The sequence below is a fragment of the Alligator mississippiensis genome, chromosome 14, assembly GCF_030867095.1.
Source record: "Alligator mississippiensis isolate rAllMis1 chromosome 14, rAllMis1, whole genome shotgun sequence".
Lineage (NCBI taxonomy): Eukaryota > Metazoa > Chordata > Crocodylia > Alligatoridae > Alligator > Alligator mississippiensis.
Genome location: NC_081837.1, coordinates 18,678,478 through 18,698,081, shown reverse-complemented (window position 1 = coordinate 18,698,081; position 19,604 = coordinate 18,678,478). Strand labels below are relative to the sequence as shown.

Below are 19,604 nucleotides of genomic sequence, written 5' to 3'. Positions count from 1 at the left end.
TCTGTCTGAAACTTAGTCTGGCTGCATTGACCAAAGTCCTGCAACCTCAAGTTACACTCAGGACTTCTGGGGCTTCTGCAGCATAGTGCAATGGAAACAGAAGAACTATGTCCTGCTCAGGGGCCAAGAGCAGAATGGGCTAGCTCAGGCCAAAGGTGAGACCAAATCTCCATCTCAGGCTTGGCCAACTAGCTCTCCTGTTCATTGTTATTTCAGGTCAAAGCTGGTATAGCTCAGATGAGTTCTTCACCACTTCTAGAGCACAGAGCTTAGGGATTCAACACTGGCAGATGCTGTCCAGATAGCCAACGGACTCCCTTTGATTTTCCAAGTACCGTATAGCTATTGCTTATATCACTGCACTGCTCTAATATCACGTTACTTAAACATCTGTTAGCTGGGCCAATATCCTCTATACCTCAATCCGCAACAACGTGAAGAAGCAACCAGGGGAACAACAAACAGTACTTTGGAGAGAGTATTAACTTTCAGTGCTGTGCTCCTGTGCTCTTTGTAAATTAAAGGCAAATGGTGCTATTCATTGGCAAATTAGATTTCTTCTACATGAGCTCAGCTTAATAAAGAGATGTCCTTATTGTGATTATCAGCCTTACTGCCTGATAAAAAGACATGTTGATCAGGCTTCAGGGGAGGGCCTTCTTTGCAGCAGTATTGCAGTAAGCCAAATTATGGCTTTCAATTTCATATTCACAATACTACTCCTCAGAGGCAGTGTTGCGGGGAGACTGAAATCACTCATTGCATGTCCTCTTGCTCTGCGCAGGGAAATTGACTTGCATCTTCCGGATGCCAGCAATACTTGCATGTCTGTTCACTTGGATCAAGCTAAAACTGCCAGTGGAAGACAGTGATTTTTAAAAAAAACTTGGGTGGGATCTTAATTTCTTTTGTTCTGAGGAGACGAAACTTTTCGGTGGCAGATTCTTGGGATAAGTGCTTGCTTAAATTATTGATTCCCCCCCTTCCCCCCCTCTCCCCCACCATACGAATGGTATAATTAAAATGGAAGGGTTAAGTGTTGAACTTCTGGGCGTAATCCTGCAAGAAATTACTCATAGTTGTGTTGGCAGTGTGAACTTTCTCCTATGCATTGTCCTCTAAAGGTAGTATGTTGGCCTTTAACTGCTCCAGTTCTCAGCTGATAAGAAGTTCTCAGCTACATGGGCTGCTCAACCACATGAGCTGCTTCCAGGTGCTCTGCTCTTTCTATTCAGGCACACCAGTTGTCATGAATTAGTGGTACCTTTTTGGGGTTCTGTGATGAAATCCCAAGAGTCAGGGGAGTAGGTTGAAAGCCAGCGTTTTGCCTATCAGCTGTGGAAGGTCAGACCCTTTTTTTGCTTGTGGGGATTTTTCTTTAGAGTGATATTATCTTTAAATACCATGCTTGCTCTTCTCTTAGGATGTTTATATTTCAGTCCTTGGTTTGCAGCCACCAGCAGCTACTTGTCTTCCAACAAGTTTTTGCTGCTGGTGTTCTGGGAGCAGCCAAAGCTGGGTCCGATTTAACTTTGGCTTAAGGATTCTGGGAGCTGTGCTGATGTTCTGGGAAAGCCCAAATATATTAATTCAAGAGAAGATCTGCTGGTGAACAGGGATTGAAACATTCTCCCTTTCATTGTTCTCCCAGGGCAATAAAAGAAGGGAAACATGATAACTTGTCTGTATTCTTAATATATGGCCATTCATGATTCTTTTTATTCTTTTGAAAGCTGTCATGCAGATTTCTCATTGGCCTTGGGGGCCGCTAGAGTTTAAAAAAACAAAAAACGAAAAACACACACACACACACACACACGCACACACACAGTCTTTGAAGAAAAGTGATTGTGCATCTCCATTAGAGAAGAGAAAGGGCGTATAAGTAGAGGAGAGGTGGAACATTAAAGTGTCATCGTATACAGGAGGAAGGAGACTGAAGGAAGGGGTTTGACCCTTTGGCATTGCTGTAATACAATTTTACTCATGTCCATTGTTCATAAAAATCATCCAGGTTACACGTTTTGCTCTTACTGGGGATTGAGCTGGATCAGGGAAACTGCTTTCAAGTGAGCATTTCAGCATATTCAGTATGTAAAAGCCCTGCTACTAAAGGTGGAAGCATGAAAAAAAGTCAGCATTAACACTATTAAGGGACTAAATTTCATTCCAATAATCTTTTTCTTATATCTTTTTCTGCATTCACCAAAGTGACCAACAGCATGTATGCAGTTTCCAAAGGTATCTTCAGACAAATCATGGCAGTATCAGGAAGGAGGATCAAGGCTACTCACAAATTAGTAGGGTGGGATCCCTACAGGAATGTTCCCATTTTAAAACACCTTATCAGAATATTAATTCCAGGAGAACTTCCTTAAAACCCCCTGATGCATGTACAGTAATACTGCGTGAAAATAACTTGCTCCCTTACTGCAGACAGTTGGGAGTGTGGGGGTAGGAGAAGCATAAAGTGAATCTAAAATTGTATAGCTTCTCTGAATATAAAAATATTGTAATGATGCACAGGAATTTGAGTGGCCACTATGGCACTTGCAGTCCACCTGTCATGTGTGTGTGTGTGTGCATCTTGTGTGTGTGTGTCCCACTACCTTACATTGAAATAATGCCAGCTGGGTTGAAAAAAAGGTCTAGAATACTTCACAACAAGTGAAAGTTAGATGCTGGCATAGGGCAAGTTATATTTCATGCTTTAGCAAGAAAGCTAATTTCTAGAGAAAGAAATTTGTCCTTTTCCCATTTGTGCCTTGTGTCTGAAGCTTCAGACTGTTGCGATTGCTAGAAGGAAGAAAAGACAGTTGAATAACTTGGTATGTCCCATGTGTGTTGGCTAAGGAGATAATTCGGCTAACCCAGGGACACCTTAAGCAATAAACACTAACCACCAATTCCCATTACTTGTTGCCTCCAATTTGTGATCATAAATCATGCGTTTTGGTCAGTCGCCAAAAAAACAAAACACCATTGCTTGGAGCTGTACCATGTCGCTGTTTGTGGGTCATTTGTATTTTTGGCGGTCATTCATGGGTCTTTGTTCTGCAGTTTCTCTTCTCTGGAGCTCCAAAGGCTGCAACAAAAGTGACTAAATATTCTACCTTATTTATTTTCTGTTTGCCCACAGCACTGACGCAGGAGACAGCGCTGTGGGAACCACTGCCACTACCAACTTGGAGCAGCCTCAGGTTATCCCATCTCAAGGTGACCTTCTGGGTGATCTTCTGAACCTTGACCTGGGCCCCCCAGTGAATGTACCCCAAGTGTCCTCCATGCTGTGGTGCTGTGGACCTCCTTGGCGGAGGGTTAGACAGTTTGGTAAGGAATGTACTCTTTCTTCCATTTCAAATGCTGTACAGTAACTGAAAACATTTGTGGTCTCAGCGGTTGGCAAGACCTTGGGTATTCATTCCCTTCGTGCTGAGTGCCCGCTACTGGGACCTGAAGAGATTCATAGATTACTGGGACCCTCAGCAGCCAGTGTTACTTCTGTGCCAGTTCACAGCCAGGTTCTTCCTTTAGTAAAGAATGCTACCACACAACTTAGATTCCCATTGTAGATCGATAGGACTATTTCCTGCTTTCTCTCACTGGGAAGCAGGGGTGGAGGATTGAAGAGCCCTGTCAGTTCCTAAGGTGTCCGAGAGCATTATAAAATACACCAGTTCCCCTTCTAAAGGGCTTTTATGGTGCCCTCTTGTTCCCAACTCAATTGAATTTCATTACAAGCTCCATCTTTATAGCCTGCACCATCCTATTTGTGTATTCTCCAGAGCATGTCTTGCTTTAAGTATCGGTGACATCTTAATTGCAGTTAGGCCAAGAGGAAGCACTCTTCTACTCCGCATAGTCCTGCCCTTCACCACAGGCACTCACAAGGTAGTATTCTAATATTAAAAGGGTCAGGCACCAGAGAATGAATAAATTCATTCTGCCTCTTGCCTGGGGAGGGCAAGCTGGGCATAAGCTGTCATGACCGAATCAGAAGGGGGAAAATTTATTATGCAACTGAATAATAGGTGCAGCGGGTCTTAAATCTGTGGCTGCCATTCAGTAAGAGAACAGATCACTGAATACAGTAGCACATTTAGCCTTCAGCACTGTGAGTCAGGCCTCTACCATCAGCCAGCAGCTTTGGAGGAGTGGGAGGCTGTTTGTACAGCTGGACGAGCCCCGATGCAACAAATCCTTATTTGTCAGCTTCTCCATTCATTGTAGCAGTCTTGCTAAAACAGACATTAAATACAGAGCCCGACTTGTGGTGTTTCACAAGCTGATGAAGTAAAAACAAATCTAACCCTCCCTAGCATTGCTATTCACAGAGATCAGATGTGCTCAACTTATTTGATCTCTGTGCTGTTTGAGCAGCAGTTGATGCACCTGAAGTTCACGTCAGTGGAACAGGCATGCTAGTCCTTGGCTGCAGTTCTCAGCAGCATGTACTGTATAAGCCCAGCAGCGGGAGCTCAGTTCAGTGACCTCTGATGAAGAGAGAGACAGCCACTGCTGTGCACTGTAACTAATTTTATTTCTTTAATTACATTCATACAATTCAGACAACAATGTCGTGTGACAGCTTGAAAGAGGCATTTGAGCCATAAATCCCTGTAGAGACACCTTCATCTCTGGCTGCAGAGACAAACCTTCTCTATTAAATGTCGAGGCACTTGGTTGTTGGCCAGAGACCTTGTGGATGAGAGTAACTTAAGGACAAAAATGGGTTAGATAAGTCATGTCCAACCTTTTAGCCCCATGTGGTTGGACAGTTGGGGTAGGATCAGTGTACAGGGTGGATCCAGTTTGTGTGCCCAAGCTGCAGCAGTCACTTGGCCCCCCACAACCCTCATACTTGGTTCCAAGACAAGGGGCTTTTTTTCATGCTAAATGGAGAATAAAAACTCAGAATTGAGGAGATAAAGTATCTAAATAAGTTTGGAGGGACATCTGTAATGCTTACATCACCAATTCTCTCAGGGGCTGATTCTCACAAATGTAGAGAATTTCCTCCATTTCTCACAGAAACACATTCCCTAACTTCTCAATGATCTTCAGGGTCACAGTTGTTTTCCCTTTTCCTGGCAGGTGATACATAAACAGCTTCCTGGTTTTGAAGGGGTCCATGGTCATTAACTCATATTGTTTAAGAGTCAGAAGGTTGCAAAACTCACAGGAAAGGTGGTCACTTAAAAAGGACCTAAAACTCAGCAAGCCAATCACAAGTGCATCCAGTAATTTTTTGATGACTTCATGGGATATGATATAACTATTGCGATACATTATTTGCAACATAACGTATCCACTATCACTAGTGTCAAGCGCATCAGGGCAGTTGGCACGATTCTCTCGGAGGCGCTGCTGGGGGGGATGTCTCTTAGCAGGGTTTTTCAAACACTTGAGACTGAACCTCTGCTTTGGTTACTTCTTTTGTTGACATCAGTCTGTGGCCGTACGGATGGATGTAATGGAACGGATCAAACCAGAATCTATCCAGCAGCCTTTGGGGCTAGTCTTCTCCTCGTCTACTTCACGTGTCCCGCCTGAGAGAGTTGACGATAGGGATTCAGCAGAGTCTGAGAATTATTCAAATCTGACCGGGCCATGACAGGAGTTGGAGTCCTGCACTGCCCTGCTCGTGCAGCATCCTCACCACTCTGTACTTCTCTGCTAGGATACCACTGTGTCGTGGAAACACACGCAGCATACTTTTGTGTCAGGCCAGCAGAAGCTTTTATTCAAAAGAAACTACAGCTATAGGGGGGATTCCAAAGTGACATGGATTTCCCAAGCACTTGGAAGGGGTCCCCCCCAAGAGCAAAATCAGGAGGCTTATATACTTTTTAACAGTTGCTTACAACTCACGTGATCATATAGTGAAATTAGCATGGAACGCGGCTATAATATTACTTCATTACTTCTTTGCTGTAATCAGGATGGGAACTTATGGGGGAGGCGAGGTTAGTTCACAAACCTCCTTCTTGCACCTGGAAATCAGAGTTGTACATACTTTCTGCTATCTTCAAGACCGCAGTGAGTGAAGCAGTTGCAGAGGAGTTACAAAGAACAAACACTTGCCCTTATCTGTTCTACTGTACAGAGCCAGCAATTCTCCACAAAGCGGTTATGTCATCTTCTAACTCAAATGATCAAAGTTTAAGGCATTTATTTTTTTCTGATTCCAGACCCCACTTTGAGACTATTTAGTCTCACTTTAGCCTTAAACTTCCATTCTCATGAGTCCCTCTATTTCATCATGCAGCCTTTCATGTTTTCTTTCAGTTTGCTCACACTTCTGTAACACCATTATTCTAGACTCTGCCATGGGTTTTCTTGCCTTGCTAAAGCTTCTCCTGCTGGCTTTCACGCAGCAGAGGATCACTTGCACTAAGACATAAAACATTGTCAGCACTATCAAGACAAACAATATTCCATACAGGATTTTCTTGCCAAGGGCCCCGAAATCTGGGAGCCAGGAGATTAGCCAAGACCACATTACTTCTAGACCCCAGTCAGTATTTTTTGAGGCCGCTTGATGTAGGACCCTTAACTGATTTCGAATTTTACGAATGTCGGTTTCTATTCACATGTCCTGATTGACATAGACACAACAGGTGGAGTTTACTAAGGCACATACTCCTCCCTGGGATACTAATAAGTAACCTAGGGCTATGTGGTGTTGTATAGTTACTTGTGAGATCTGGGAGATCTCTTCTTGCAGAGCCTCAATTCCATCCGCAGTGGCATTTCCCATAGCTTCAATTGTGGCTGAAATGTTAATTATGGCTAGTTTCAATTCTCTTACTCCAAGCCACGGTATGAAGGTTCTCAGAAATTGATGGAACCCTGTGTTTCTGGTAGCTAAGGGGTTAACCGACCTTTTCATGTGATGGTTGAAATTTTTTACTTGTTCCAAATATATTGCACTATGCATTTTGAAACCAGGGATAACAAATCCACAAGTGCATGTCCCCACTCAATTCCAGGGCAAGATTTTATGAGCCCAGGTTCCGCAGAGCCAGTAAAGGCCCGGGGCAGAAAGGGTACTCAAATCTGGACAGGTGTTGTGCCATACCCGGCACTTTCAATTGATGTGCATCCTATAGGGCGGACCACGTTCGGCTGCTATCCTGCTGGACCGAGATATATTACAAGAAGTAAAATTGGAGTGAATGTCAAATTCCTATCTGTTTGCAATGAGAGCAACATGAGGTTCCTTAGAAAAGTTGTAGACCATGAATCCTGTACAATTGAGAGAGGGTACTTTACCCAACAGGATTCCACTGGTGCTATTAGGGCTATAATCTAGAGTAGTTAGGCAATGAGGGTAGTGTCCTACAGGTGTGGCTTTATTATAAGCTCCGGTGTTGTTGGATCTGTAACAGAAAGACGCCTCTACTCTTGGGGAGATTATCCAGTTAGCAGGGGCGGCCCTCCATTCCTTAGGAGTGGACTGATGGGCAGCTAACGAGTAGTGTCTAACGAAGCTGCCGTTTATTTTTCCCCATTGCTGGAGGGATATTGGCACTCCGATCTTTGGGATTCATTGGTGTAGGCGCGCTGAGCTGTGAGAGCATATCCAGCAGTCACTTTTATTTCCAGCTTGAGCCACTGTAAGGGAGATCTGCAAGTACAAATTTTTCTCCCACCCCACTTGGGTGATACTAAGATACCCAGGTGTGATGTATCAGGATATCAGTGCCATTTTTAGAGACAGGAGGGACAAAGAATTTCAACAACAAACATAACCAGCACCAGTAAGAGAAAAAACACTAGCAGCCAAAACCAGGATGGCAGCCAAAGTCTTTCTCCGTCTTCTGGGCTCAGGTTACCTAAAGGACTGAGAACGTCGCCTCCTGGTCTTAATCAAGGTGGTGATCTTCCGAGTGGGAGCATTTACTTTCTTCAAGGCCGGAGATGATATCTTTGCTCTTCAACTGATGAATCTGGCTGGGCTGAGGTGTTGGGTTCAGGGGAGAGGTTACTAGCACTTGCACCCTGATGCTCCTCACTTGCCTGAGTGAGGTCCTGAGGGTCTTTGTCCTTGGCCTCAGGGAAAGGTCCCAACCTTGGTTGGAATTCAGCTGCTTCGGGGTCCAATGGAGGTGATACCTTCTTGCAGTGTGAGGCGTGAGTCCACGTTTCGTGACCTTGGCAACGAACAGCAGAATTAGCGGTCAGAAGTACCTGAAAAGGTCCCTTCCATCTGGGTTGAAGTGCGTTTTTCCGTTGATAGACCTTTACGTAGACCCAATCTCCTGGTTCTAGGTTGTGACATGGAACATCCGGTGGTTGAGGTAAGGCTTCTTCGACCTGGGCTGCAGCCTGATTTTGAACTGGTTGTTCTTGATGTGGGAGTCTCAGGAGAGCAGGGTTCGAACAAAGGTCCAGGATATCCTCTGCTGGCTCTGGTGGTGGGGGTGCCCCCGGGCAATGCTGGATACATCGGAGCGGTGGCCGGCGTGTAATTTGGGGGAGCAGCCAATTTCTCCCGAACAGCTTTTAACTGCGGTTTAATTTTTCCTGAGAGTCTTTTAGACTTCTAGTTTGAGATTCTGTCCACCTTTTGGACATTTCATCATACCATTAAAAGTAAGTGTCCCACTGGTATTGTGGTGTTTTGGATCCACAGGAATCTAAAGCCCCTCTTAAGTGCGCTATTTTATCCCGATCAAGTTTTCCTTCCTGTGGAAAATGCTTCACGGGATCATCCCTAGTATACCAGTTCCACTTATCCAGGTACTTGCAAGCCTCGGGAGAATAGTGTGTGCACATGAAGTACGCCGGAGTCCCCTTAGGGGGGACGGGAACTTTTTTAGACTGACTTGTTCCCATTTTCAGTCACACAGGGAGACAAAGGAGAGGCTTATTTAGGATGTCCGGGCCACTCAGTACCTTGCCCCGCAGTTTTTCACCGCCCAGACAAAAGGCTTCTGACCTGACACCGGCTCATAAAATGGAAATGGGGAGGGAAACACAAGAGGGATCCTTTCACTCCTGCTCTCGGCAGAAGCTACTGGGACAAGGGGTTCGGAAAAGACAAAATCACTCAGACGCCCTGTCCACTGGGTCACGAGGTTCCAGCTGGGCCTCTTGCTTTCGACGCTACCTTTTTAGGCAGAATCGGGGCGGCTAGACCCAGCCTTAGTCCCAGACCTGGTCAGTGGCTCATTTTTCTAAATACACACGCACATTTATTCAATAGCCAGAGAGAAAAAGACCAAATTACTCGGAAGCCCTGTCCACTGGGTCACGAGGTTCCAGTTGGGCCCCCTTGCTTTCCAAACTGCCCTGTCAGGCAGAATTGGGGCGGCTGAACCCAACCGTAGTCTCAGACCTGGTCAGTGGCTCATATTTCTAAATATGCACACACGCGCATTCATTCAGTCAGCCAGACCTCCTCCCCCACACCGCCTTAGCTAATTAACTACAAGCCCCATGTGCTGTTGGATGAAGGTGCTTCAAACTCTTTCTCCCTGAATAAAACGTACGTTACCAGACACAAAATTGGATTCTTTACCAGACAGAAAAGTTTAGCCGGCAGTAAGGTTCAGACTGACCTGGGTTTTGTCATTACCTCTGGTGACACATCGGCATGACAATCTTGTCTTTTCTTCTCTCTTAGGTGTCTGGTGAGACTTGAGACCCCAAGCATTCTGCTTCTGCCTTTTATGTTCAACTGCACAGCTCAACAGGTAATGGAAGTTAAATGGCTCATACTGGCCAGCCAAGTAAGGCAACGATGCTGCAGAAGCCAGATGGGTGTGAACTGCTTCCCTGGGCATGCTGGCCTTGGGGAAAACCACCAGATCCCTCCTTGCTGGGAGGAGAGCATCTAACAAGTTGACAGTGTCCCAGTAGAAGCTCCCGGGGGTGCCTCCATCTGCAAGCCCACTTTTCACCCGTTGCAGCCAAGCCCTTGGCCAATGGGCGAGGCTCCACTGTTCGCCGTGACACTGGATGCTTGAATGTCGCCGGGCCACCTGAGTGGCAGTGCTGAGGTGAGTCGGGCAGGGGCCTGTGACAAGGTTACATGAGAGTGAGGGGGCAATCTCAACATAAGGACTACCAAGCTCCTCTGTTGGATGCATGGGCCCAAGGCAAGGACACAAGAGGAGAGGCTTCAGAAAACTACAAGGAGTGAGAAGCCACTTACATGCTCAGACAGGCAGAGGCACCAATGCTGTCATCCTGTGGACCCATCCCGGCAGATCGGGAATGGGAGGATGAAGGGAGGGGACGACAGAGGTGGAAGGGGAGGGGAGGAGTGCAGGGATTCACCTTCTCAGGGTGAAGCAGCATGGGAGTATCCAGGCGAGCTGGAACCTGCGGGAGAAGGGCAGAGTCAGGGAACGCTCAGTGTGGAGTCCTTCAGCTCACCCCCGGGAACAACCACGGGGTAAAGGAGCGTCTCCCCAGCAGGGAGCAAGATGTGGCTCTCACACGTGGCTCAGTGGGGCTTTCTGTCCCAGCGGGCCTGGCCTGGGCCAGAATCTCTGATTCCCAGGATGAACCCCTGGCAACAGGGTCCTGAGGCCCAGAGGTGGGTAATGAGGGGCCAACCCAGGAGATAGCTGTTCCATGCAGGGCACTAGGGCCCTGGCAGAGAGATGGCACGGGTCATCCTGAGCGGCCTGGAGGCGGGTGACACCCGATGATGATGCGGGCTGGTGGAGGGGCAGCCCCTCAGGCCTGGGTCTGGTTGGGGTGCAGGGGGGAAACTCACCTCCTTGCTGCCCCCGACCTTTTCCTCCTCCCCTTTGCCACAGTATCAGCCCTGCAGGTGGGAGGCAGAAACACTGGTCACCTCCCATTCACCCCAAGCCCCCAGGCACCGGCCACTCCCACCACCCCATGCCCAGGCCTCCCCTCTCTCCATTGCTGCCTTTGTACCAGGGACCGGCCCTGGGTGTCCTGCCAGACCCACCTCCCTTCCTCCCTCTGTGCTGCCTGCGCCTAGGTCTGGTTCCTGGCTGCCGTCTGGACATACACAACAGGGATGGCTCCCAGCACAGAGAGCCCAGGCCTGCAGCGCCCCTGTCCCAGCCTTGCCCCACCTAGACACCCAGGACGCTGGAGGGACTTGCGGGCAAGGCACTTACTGAAGACACACTAGTCATACCCTTTCAGTCACCTCTTCCCTTCCTGGGCTCCTGCCCCCACGCCGTCCTTCTCCCAACCTGCGAGACCTTTCCCAGGACCAGGAATGGCCTCCTGGCTCCAGCCCTCCTTCAGCTCCCCTCACTGATCCCACGCTCACAACCTAACGCTAGAGAAAGCATCATGTTTGCCAGCTGTAGAGCCACTTATGGTTCTGCACTGACTCACAGAGCTGGCTGCTTTGGCTTGGAGCATGAAACATTTCTTTAGAAAAAACCCCCAAAATCTAGGAAGGGGGGCAGGGGGTCACAGGCCACGTCTACCAGGCAGAGGGCCCTTGTCTGTGTGGAGGTGTCCTGATTTTGGGGGCCCTCTGCCTGGGTGCTGGCTTCCACAGTGGGGGGAGCACTTGTCTGCGTCCCGGCATCAACCCCTTGGGACGGGCGTTTCCGCCTGATTGCACAAGAAGCAACTGGTCAGAGATGGATCATGGACTGAATTCAAACCCAACAGGCCCTTTGACGGAAGAACTCCCTGACCTGCAAAGACCCCTGCTCCCAGCCCGCCAGCCTGCCCTGCAGCGGGAACGCTGCACGTGACACCCCCAGCACCCCCACACACTAGCAGTATAAAAAGCATCAAACCTCTCCCTGTGCCCCAGTCCTTTTGGACAGCGGCCAGCCTCTGTTTGTGTGCTCACCCCTGTCCTGGCCAGGGGTTCCCCCTGGCAGCCCGCAGCGGCCAGGCAGATGGCCCTGGTCTGGGTACCAGCGTGCTCATGGCAGGGGCCCTCTGCCTGGGTGCTGGCCTCCACGGTAATGGGCAGGCACTCCTCCGCGACCCCCTCCATGGGAGGCTGTTGCAAATGAAAAAACGGTGGCAGTGACAACAAAATGCAAGCCCCTGGCTCAGTGCTGGCAACCTGGCGGAATATGAGGGAGGGGATAGCCAGCCACGAAGTAGGGGAGGTCCATGCAGCACAGACCCAGACCTGTCACCACACCGGTCCCGCAGTGTGACACCCACAAGGCTCACATAATGCCCAGCACCACACATACACATGCCCTCCCCACATAGACCCGGGGCAGCACCCAGCCCCTCGAGTGCAGGGCCTGGCACAGCAGGACACAGCCTTGCCCTGGGCACACACAGGCGCACACACACTCCCCGTCTCCCTGGGCAGGGGCATGCAGAGCAACTCACCTCTGTGGGGCTGTCCTCCAGAGCCTGGCCCTGCTCCCTGTGTGCCTGGAGGGCCAGCACCAGGGCGCGATTCTCCTGTTCCAGCTCCTCCACTTGAGTCTGCACCACAATCACCCCAGCCCATCAGACCATGCCCACGGCTGCACCGAGCATATCGGGCACCCAACAGAGGCACCTCCACCGCCAAGCTCGGCCTCAGCCTGCTCCCTCACCTGCCCCACACTGCTGCTGGACTTGCCCCACCCCACAACTCACCAGGAGCTGCTCTTCCCTTTGCCGAGCACTGTGGGGACAAAGCACATTTGTGGGCTCAGGGAGACTGACGGCGCCATCCCACAAAACAGCCCTTCCCCAAAGAGAGACTCGCGCAGAAGCAGGGATGGGCCCTGCGGGGAGACAAGGGGCCGCCCGTCAGCTGGGCCCACACTGCTGCAGGGCGCAGGGTGACCAGCCCCTCCAGGGCACAATGCGTGGGGGCACCTGCCAGGAGTCCTGCATGCCACATGGGCAGGGCCTTCCTTCACGGGGGTCGGGTGGGAGTCCGTCCGGGGAGCAGGAACTTGTCCCCTCCCCATGCAACCACGCAAGTCCCTCCAACGCTCACGCCAGTCCCAAAGTCACCGGGTGCAGGGTCCCTCCTCTCGTGTACTTGTGCAACGGAGGGGACAGATGGGGACCCCTTAATGGGGGACAGTTTTCTTTTGGCCCACCCGTCTGCGCCCAGGCTGGCATCTGGTGCTGAGAGGACATGAGAGCTGAGCGTCAGGCTGGGTGGCACTGAGCACCACTTTTAGGATGGGGATCCCAGAGCCTGTATGAGTGCCACCTTGCAAGGGAGAACGGCAGCAGGGCCATTGAAAGGAGGAAGGCTCCCAGGGCTGGGGCATGGGCAGGGGCTGCAGGGCCAGGACCTGGCCCAGCGTGAGGAGCCCATGGGGGCCAGTCCTGTTCCCCTTCCCCAGGGAACTTGCTGGTGAAGAGCAGGGGGGACAGCTGGGGAGGGGGTGGCACAAGGCGGGGGCTGTCCAGATTGCACCTTGGACAGCATGGGCTTAGCCTGCTAGCCAAACCCTGCTAGGAGGGGAAGCCACAGAGCCCTGTGGACTCTCGTGCTGCCCAGCCCTTCTTGTTCTCATGGTGGGGCACATGCCCAGGTCTCACCCAGGTTGCTGGTGCGCAGGCACACGGGGGGCAGCTTCTCCCGCCGGAGCATCTGCAAAGAAACACAGCCTGAGCTGAAGGAGGGAAAGAGGTGCCGGACTGCTGAGAGCAGGGATGATGCACAGGGCCGAGTGCTAGGCCCTTGGCCAACCTCAGGCCCGCTCACAGCTTGTCACATCTCCCAAAAGTCCCCGGGACGGACCCATGCCGTGTCCCCAGGGCCGCCCCCATGGCTGAGTGAGAAAGGTCACTCATGTCTGCAACTGGTGCTTGCCTCTGACGCCCGGATAGGAGGATGGACTAAACCTAACTACCTAACTAATGCCTAAGGAACTACTAATCTAACTAAGAAACAAACAAACAACTAACTAACAAACTAATGAAATAACTAACTAACTATTGAACTATCTAACGAACTAACAAACAACCTAGCAACTAACAAAATACCTACCTAATGAACTAAGAAACTAATTAGCTAACAAACTAACAATCTAACTGGCTAACGAACTAAGAAACTACCTAAAGAACTAACAAACTACCCAACAAACTGCTAAACTAAGGAACTAACTAACCAACAGAGATGAGGCACGAGGACAAGGAAAGGCAATTGGCGCGGGTGAAGGGCAGTAGAGCACTGGGAGGAGCCGGTACCTGAGAGTGAGGCTGGCCATTGTGATGTCACTGGACAAAACAGCTCTTTTGCCATGGCAACCAGGGGTTTCCCTCCCACCCGGGCAAGGTGCTGAGTGCGGGGGCTGTGGGCGCCTCTGGCCTGGCCTGGCCTGGCCTGGCCTGGGGGTGCTCCCGCCCCAGATGACCTGAGCCCCTGCACTCTTTGGGCGCATTGTCTGTCCTTGTCCATGTGGCCCAAGCAGTGACCGCCCTGGCTGGAGGTTCACAGCAGTGACTGCCCTGGTGCAGGGAGTCCCGGTTAAACAGTAGCCCCCTCTGATCACTGCCCGGTGGGGTGGGGCTGGGAACACAGAGCCCAGCTCGGCCTCAGCCCCATCTGCAAATCCAGAGTTACAATGGCCTCCAAACCCTCCACCCCTGCTTCTGTCGGAGAGAAATAGCTCCCATTCCTCTTGCCCCTGCTCAGATACAGCTCAGCTCCCCAGCACGTTGCTGTCACTAGGAGTGGACTTTCCTGATGGTCCTCTTGCCCCGCACTCACCCCCGCCACCAGCAAGGGGACAGGGCGAACTCGTGCAGCTCAGGGGGACACTCCCTGGGCTCTGTTACTCCACATGGGGAAGGGGGAGCAGGGACGGGCATGCTCATAGTTGTGGCACAGCTGAATCGCCAACAGGACACTTGTGGGCTCCTCACGTGAGCCCAAGTGCCAGGGATGGGCCCAACGATAGTGCTTGCTCTATGGCATGGGTCCCAGGGATGAGGCACTCAGACCTCCATGCCTTTGGGGTCTGTCCACAAGTCACCATTTGGCTGAGACCGGGGGGGTGGCAAACAGCTTGATCTTTATTAGGAACAGGATTCAGCAACTCACAAGCTCACAGCTTGCAGGGAGAACTACAACTACCCACCAGCACAAACCGCACCTGCAGGGAATCACGGGGAGAGACTGGGTCATCCCACTGCTGGCCCCTTCAAGAGACCTCCCATGTACCACATCCCCGTCCTTTACTCGGGCAGCTCCCTCTTAACTACTTGGATGCCCATCAGGCGCTACTTTAACTGGTGTGGAAGAAATCAAACTTCACATTGTGGTTGTATTAGAATTGGCAGAGCCATCTAGGTTTATTTAAAACTGTACTAGTGATCACAGGGAGGGTTCTCGAACTCTGACCTCTACGAATTTACAAGCATATTTATACTTTAGACAGTGAGAAAAGATGCAGGGTTCAGACAAAGCAACCTGGGGAGAAACAAAGATGTTGCTCATTCGTTTGTCACATGTGAGCAGTTTACTTATTTAGAAAAAAACACTATGTTTTGGGAACAGTTCTCAGCTTCTGGTTCGGCGGAAAGGAGGAGGTTAACATCTGCACACAGACAAAATAAGGCATGAAGGTTTCTCCTTATCTTAGAACATTTTAAAACACATAGCATCAGCGTCAGCACCTTTTTTCTTCTCTCTCTTCTTAGTCAAGTAAGAGGCCTGGTTAAACTTATTTCCACTTTCCCCCCTTTTGGGCCTTTTTGGCCCAACATATTAGATATTTATAGCCATGAGCCTTTTAACTTCTAATTTTTCTTTCTTTTTACCTTTTCACTATTTTAACATACATAACACAAAAGTCATCCAATTAAGGGAGAAAGCAATCATGGGCACCCCTGTCGTTGTACTAGGAGGCAAGTGGGGACATACCCAACATTTAGAAACATTTAAATCCTTTGCATGTTGATAAGACAGTTGAAGAAAAGCATTTTGGTGAGCATGCCAGTGTGGGAGTGATCTTTTTGACCTGTTTTGAAGTCTAGTCTGATTTACAAAGTTTCTTTTAGCTGCTGAGTCTTTAAGTTCATATAAGAGGATCCAAAAGGAAAGACTGAGAAGTACCCAAGTCACAACTAACCAACCCCACCTCGGGAACCAGGAACTATGAAGAGGCCTTTTTCCTTTCCTGAAGGGCATAGTAGTGTCGTTGGGGTACACTTTTTTCATTCTGTAGTGGTACATCCCCTTCGCTCTGTAGTGGCAAATCTTCTTCACCATTAGGCACTTGGCTCACTACTGGTCTTGAGCTCTCCTGTTGGCAGGCGCTAGGCTAACTACCGGTCTGTGGAGGCTGATTACGAGGTTGATATGGAGGAGACTCTAAGTCTAACAGGGCTGATGTTTTCTTAGTGTGTGAAGCATGGATCCACGGTTGGAGTCCTTGACACTTTATTGCATTGTTCGTTGTCAGGAGTCCCTGGAATGGGCCTTTCTAGCAGGGTTTCACCGATGACTTCCGTTGATGGACTTTTACATGAACCCAGTCAGGAGGCAGGATGGAATGGCACGGCTCATCTGGTTCCTAGGGGAGAGTTGCTTGTACCTGTGAATGAAAAGCCTTAACACACTTCATTAGTGCCATACAGTAGTCTAGAATAATATCATCAAGTAAATGTATATTGCAAAAGTGGGAGGCAACAGGTGGTGAGGCAGGGAGCCTCGTGGGTCTTCCCATCAGGATTTCATGTGGGCTAAGTTTGGTGTTTCGATTGACAGTAGATCTCATACTCAAAAGGGCTATGGGAAGTGCATCTGGCCATTTCAAGTGAGTCTCAGCACAAATTTTGGCCAATTAATTTTTTTAAAAGCCATTTTGGCGTTCCACTTGATCGAGGCCTGTGGATGGTACAGGCAATGAAAGTTCTGCTGGATTTGCAGGACTTTGCAGACTTCTTTCATTATCTACCTGTCATATTGAATGAAATAGTTTGAATGTTTGTAATAGTTGCCCATTAGCCAGTTTCAGGAAGAAGACAAGATTTATCTCCTTATCTAGATCATTGTTTTGGTCTACGTGCAGAAGTTCCTGACTTTGCTCAGTCTTAACTCTTGAATTTTATCTTTAAGAGGCTTTTAACAAAGAGAACCTAACAATGACCCTTAAGCAAATATCCCGAGTTCCGAGAGATCAAACCCTAGGGCCTTTTGACAAGATTGGTAAGAAAAGGTCACTTGCAGTGGTATGGAAGTTCCCCAAAGTAATTAAATTGATCAACAAAAGAAACTAATTACCAAGCAAAGAATCTGTAAAGTAAGATCCGAGCAGAAATTTGGGAGTGATGACAGGTTTGGGTAGGATTGGCCCAGGATGGCAACTCACTCAATAAAAACTGTAACTTACTCTCCCAAATTAGAGGTGACTATACTTGCAGAACAACGAAGGAAGAATCGCAAGTGTAGGCCAGATCAGACTGATCACCTGAACCACCCTCTCCGTGAACACGAATCTCTTAGTTCACGCTGAAGCTGCAGAGCGCCTGAAAGGGACTGAAAGAAGGGGACTTAGTCCTATCAGTATTCAGGCCAGCCCATTGAACCGTACTGCTGAGGTGAGCCCATTGAACCGTACTACTGAGGCCAACCCATTAAATTGTACTACTGAGGAATGAAAGCATATTTAGGTATTTGGCTTCTTGGAATTCTAGGATTGTAAGTATATTATGAAAATAATAGTATTGATTCAAATTTAACTTTTAATTGTAATTGTAGTTGTTTTTGTAATACTATTGTCGTGGAAACACGCAGCATACTTTTGGGTCAGGTCAGCAGAAGCTTTTATTCAAAAGAAACTACAGCTGTAGGGGGGATTCCAAAGTGACATGGATTTCCCAAGCACTTGGAAGGGGTCCCCCCCCAAGAGCAAAATCAGGAGGCTTATATACTTTTTAACAGTTGCTTACAACTCACATGATCATATAGTGAAATTAGCATGAAAAGCAGCTATAATATTACTTTATTATTTCTTTGCTGTAATCAGGATGGGAACTTATGGGGGAGGCGAGGTTAGTTCACAAACCTCCTTCTTGCACCTGGAAATCAGATTTGTACATACTTTTTTGCTGTCTTTAAGGCCGCGGTGAGCGAAGCAGTTGCAGAGGAGTTACAAAGAACAAACACTTTCCCTTATCTGTTCTACTGTACAGAGCCAGCAATTCTCCACAAAGCGGTTATGTCATCTTATAACTAAAATAATCAAAGTTTAAGGCATATATTTTTTCTTATTCCACACTATTCTTATAGCATTGTTTGGGAAGGAAGTACATTCGGAGCATTGTTTCTGATATATGTAATTATTGTGTTCTTAATGTCTGTGGTATTTCTTAAAGCTAAGCAGTGTTACATGCGTAGCAAAGAATTCTAAAATAAAACTGTGTTGTATGAATTGTGTGTATCATTGTGAAAATGTGCAATCAACTAACTACTCCCCCAGCCAGTGCATCAAAACGAATCAGTAAATTGTGTGGGATTTTCTCTGTTCCATAACCCACTAGAGACACTGCCCAGTAAAATGAGTTCCTGTATCAGAGTTTATGGATAAAGGAATACCAAACCTTGGAATAAAGTCTCTGAGCAACTTTTTGCTCACACTGATGGTATCAGCTTTTGCACATAGGTAGTTTTCTACCCATCCAGAGAACTTACATACAATAACAGGACCATATTCATAAGAACAACATTGCTGCATTTGAATAAAATCTATTTGTAAATTTACAAATGGCCCCCAAGGTGGGGGATGTGCTGCCTTTTTTTGTTTTTACAGGTTTTCCCACATTATGGGCTTGACAAATAGGGTAGGTATAACAGTATTGCTGAGCCACAGATGAACAAATTGGAGCAAACCAATCAAGCATAACAGCTTCTATCATCCCCCCTTTGCTCACGTGTGCCATGCCGTGGTGTATGCAAGCAAGAGAGGGAAGAAGGACTGTTGGGGCAACCAGGCAGCCGTCCAGGGAGCACCACAAATGGTCAGGGTGTAACAAACAACCAGCCAGTCTCCACGTATATTTTTCTGGTTCTGGAGCCTGATCTTGGAGGAGGGCAACGTCATGAAGACTTGCCAATGGAGACTGGTTGAGATAGACAGAAACACAGGTGTAGCCTGAGGAGTGGAAATAGCCACAGCTTTGGCAGTGGAGTCTGCCAGAGCATTTTTACATGTAACATTATCATAAGGTTTGTGGTGAGCTTGGCATTTAATAATAGCAACAGCAGAAGGTAACTGTAAAGCATTTAACAAGGCATTTACATATGGCCCATTACTAATTTTGGCACTTCTTGACATGAGGAAGCCTCGTTGCTTCCAAAGTTGACCATAATCGTGTACAATACCAAAGGCATAGCGAGAATCAGTGTCAATATTAACAGAGGTACCAGAGGCTAGGGTGCAAGTCCTGGTAAGGGCCACAAGCTCAGCAACTTGAGCTGAATACACATTGGGCAAGTGATGGCTAACTATAACATCACATTGGGAACATACTGCATATCCTGCAACAGGAGAACCTTTTGAGTTTCTTTGATGTGACCCATCAACATAAAATACTAGATTTGGGTTTTGCAAGGGGCATTGTTAGGTGGGCAGTAACAACAATACAATCGTGGGGTTCACCATCTAAAGGAGTAGGCAACAGGGAGGCAGGGTTTAAAACAGGGCATCTAGTGAAAGTAATATTTG

At 48.4% G+C, this 19,604-nt stretch overlaps 1 pseudogene; it reads left to right on the top strand.

The window, feature by feature from the left end:
* LOC132244900 (AP-2 complex subunit beta-like) overlaps window positions 1-18,311 on the top strand; it is an 81,450-nt pseudogene extending 63,139 nt beyond the window's left edge.
* Window positions 18,312-19,604: the final 1,293 nt, after the last annotated feature.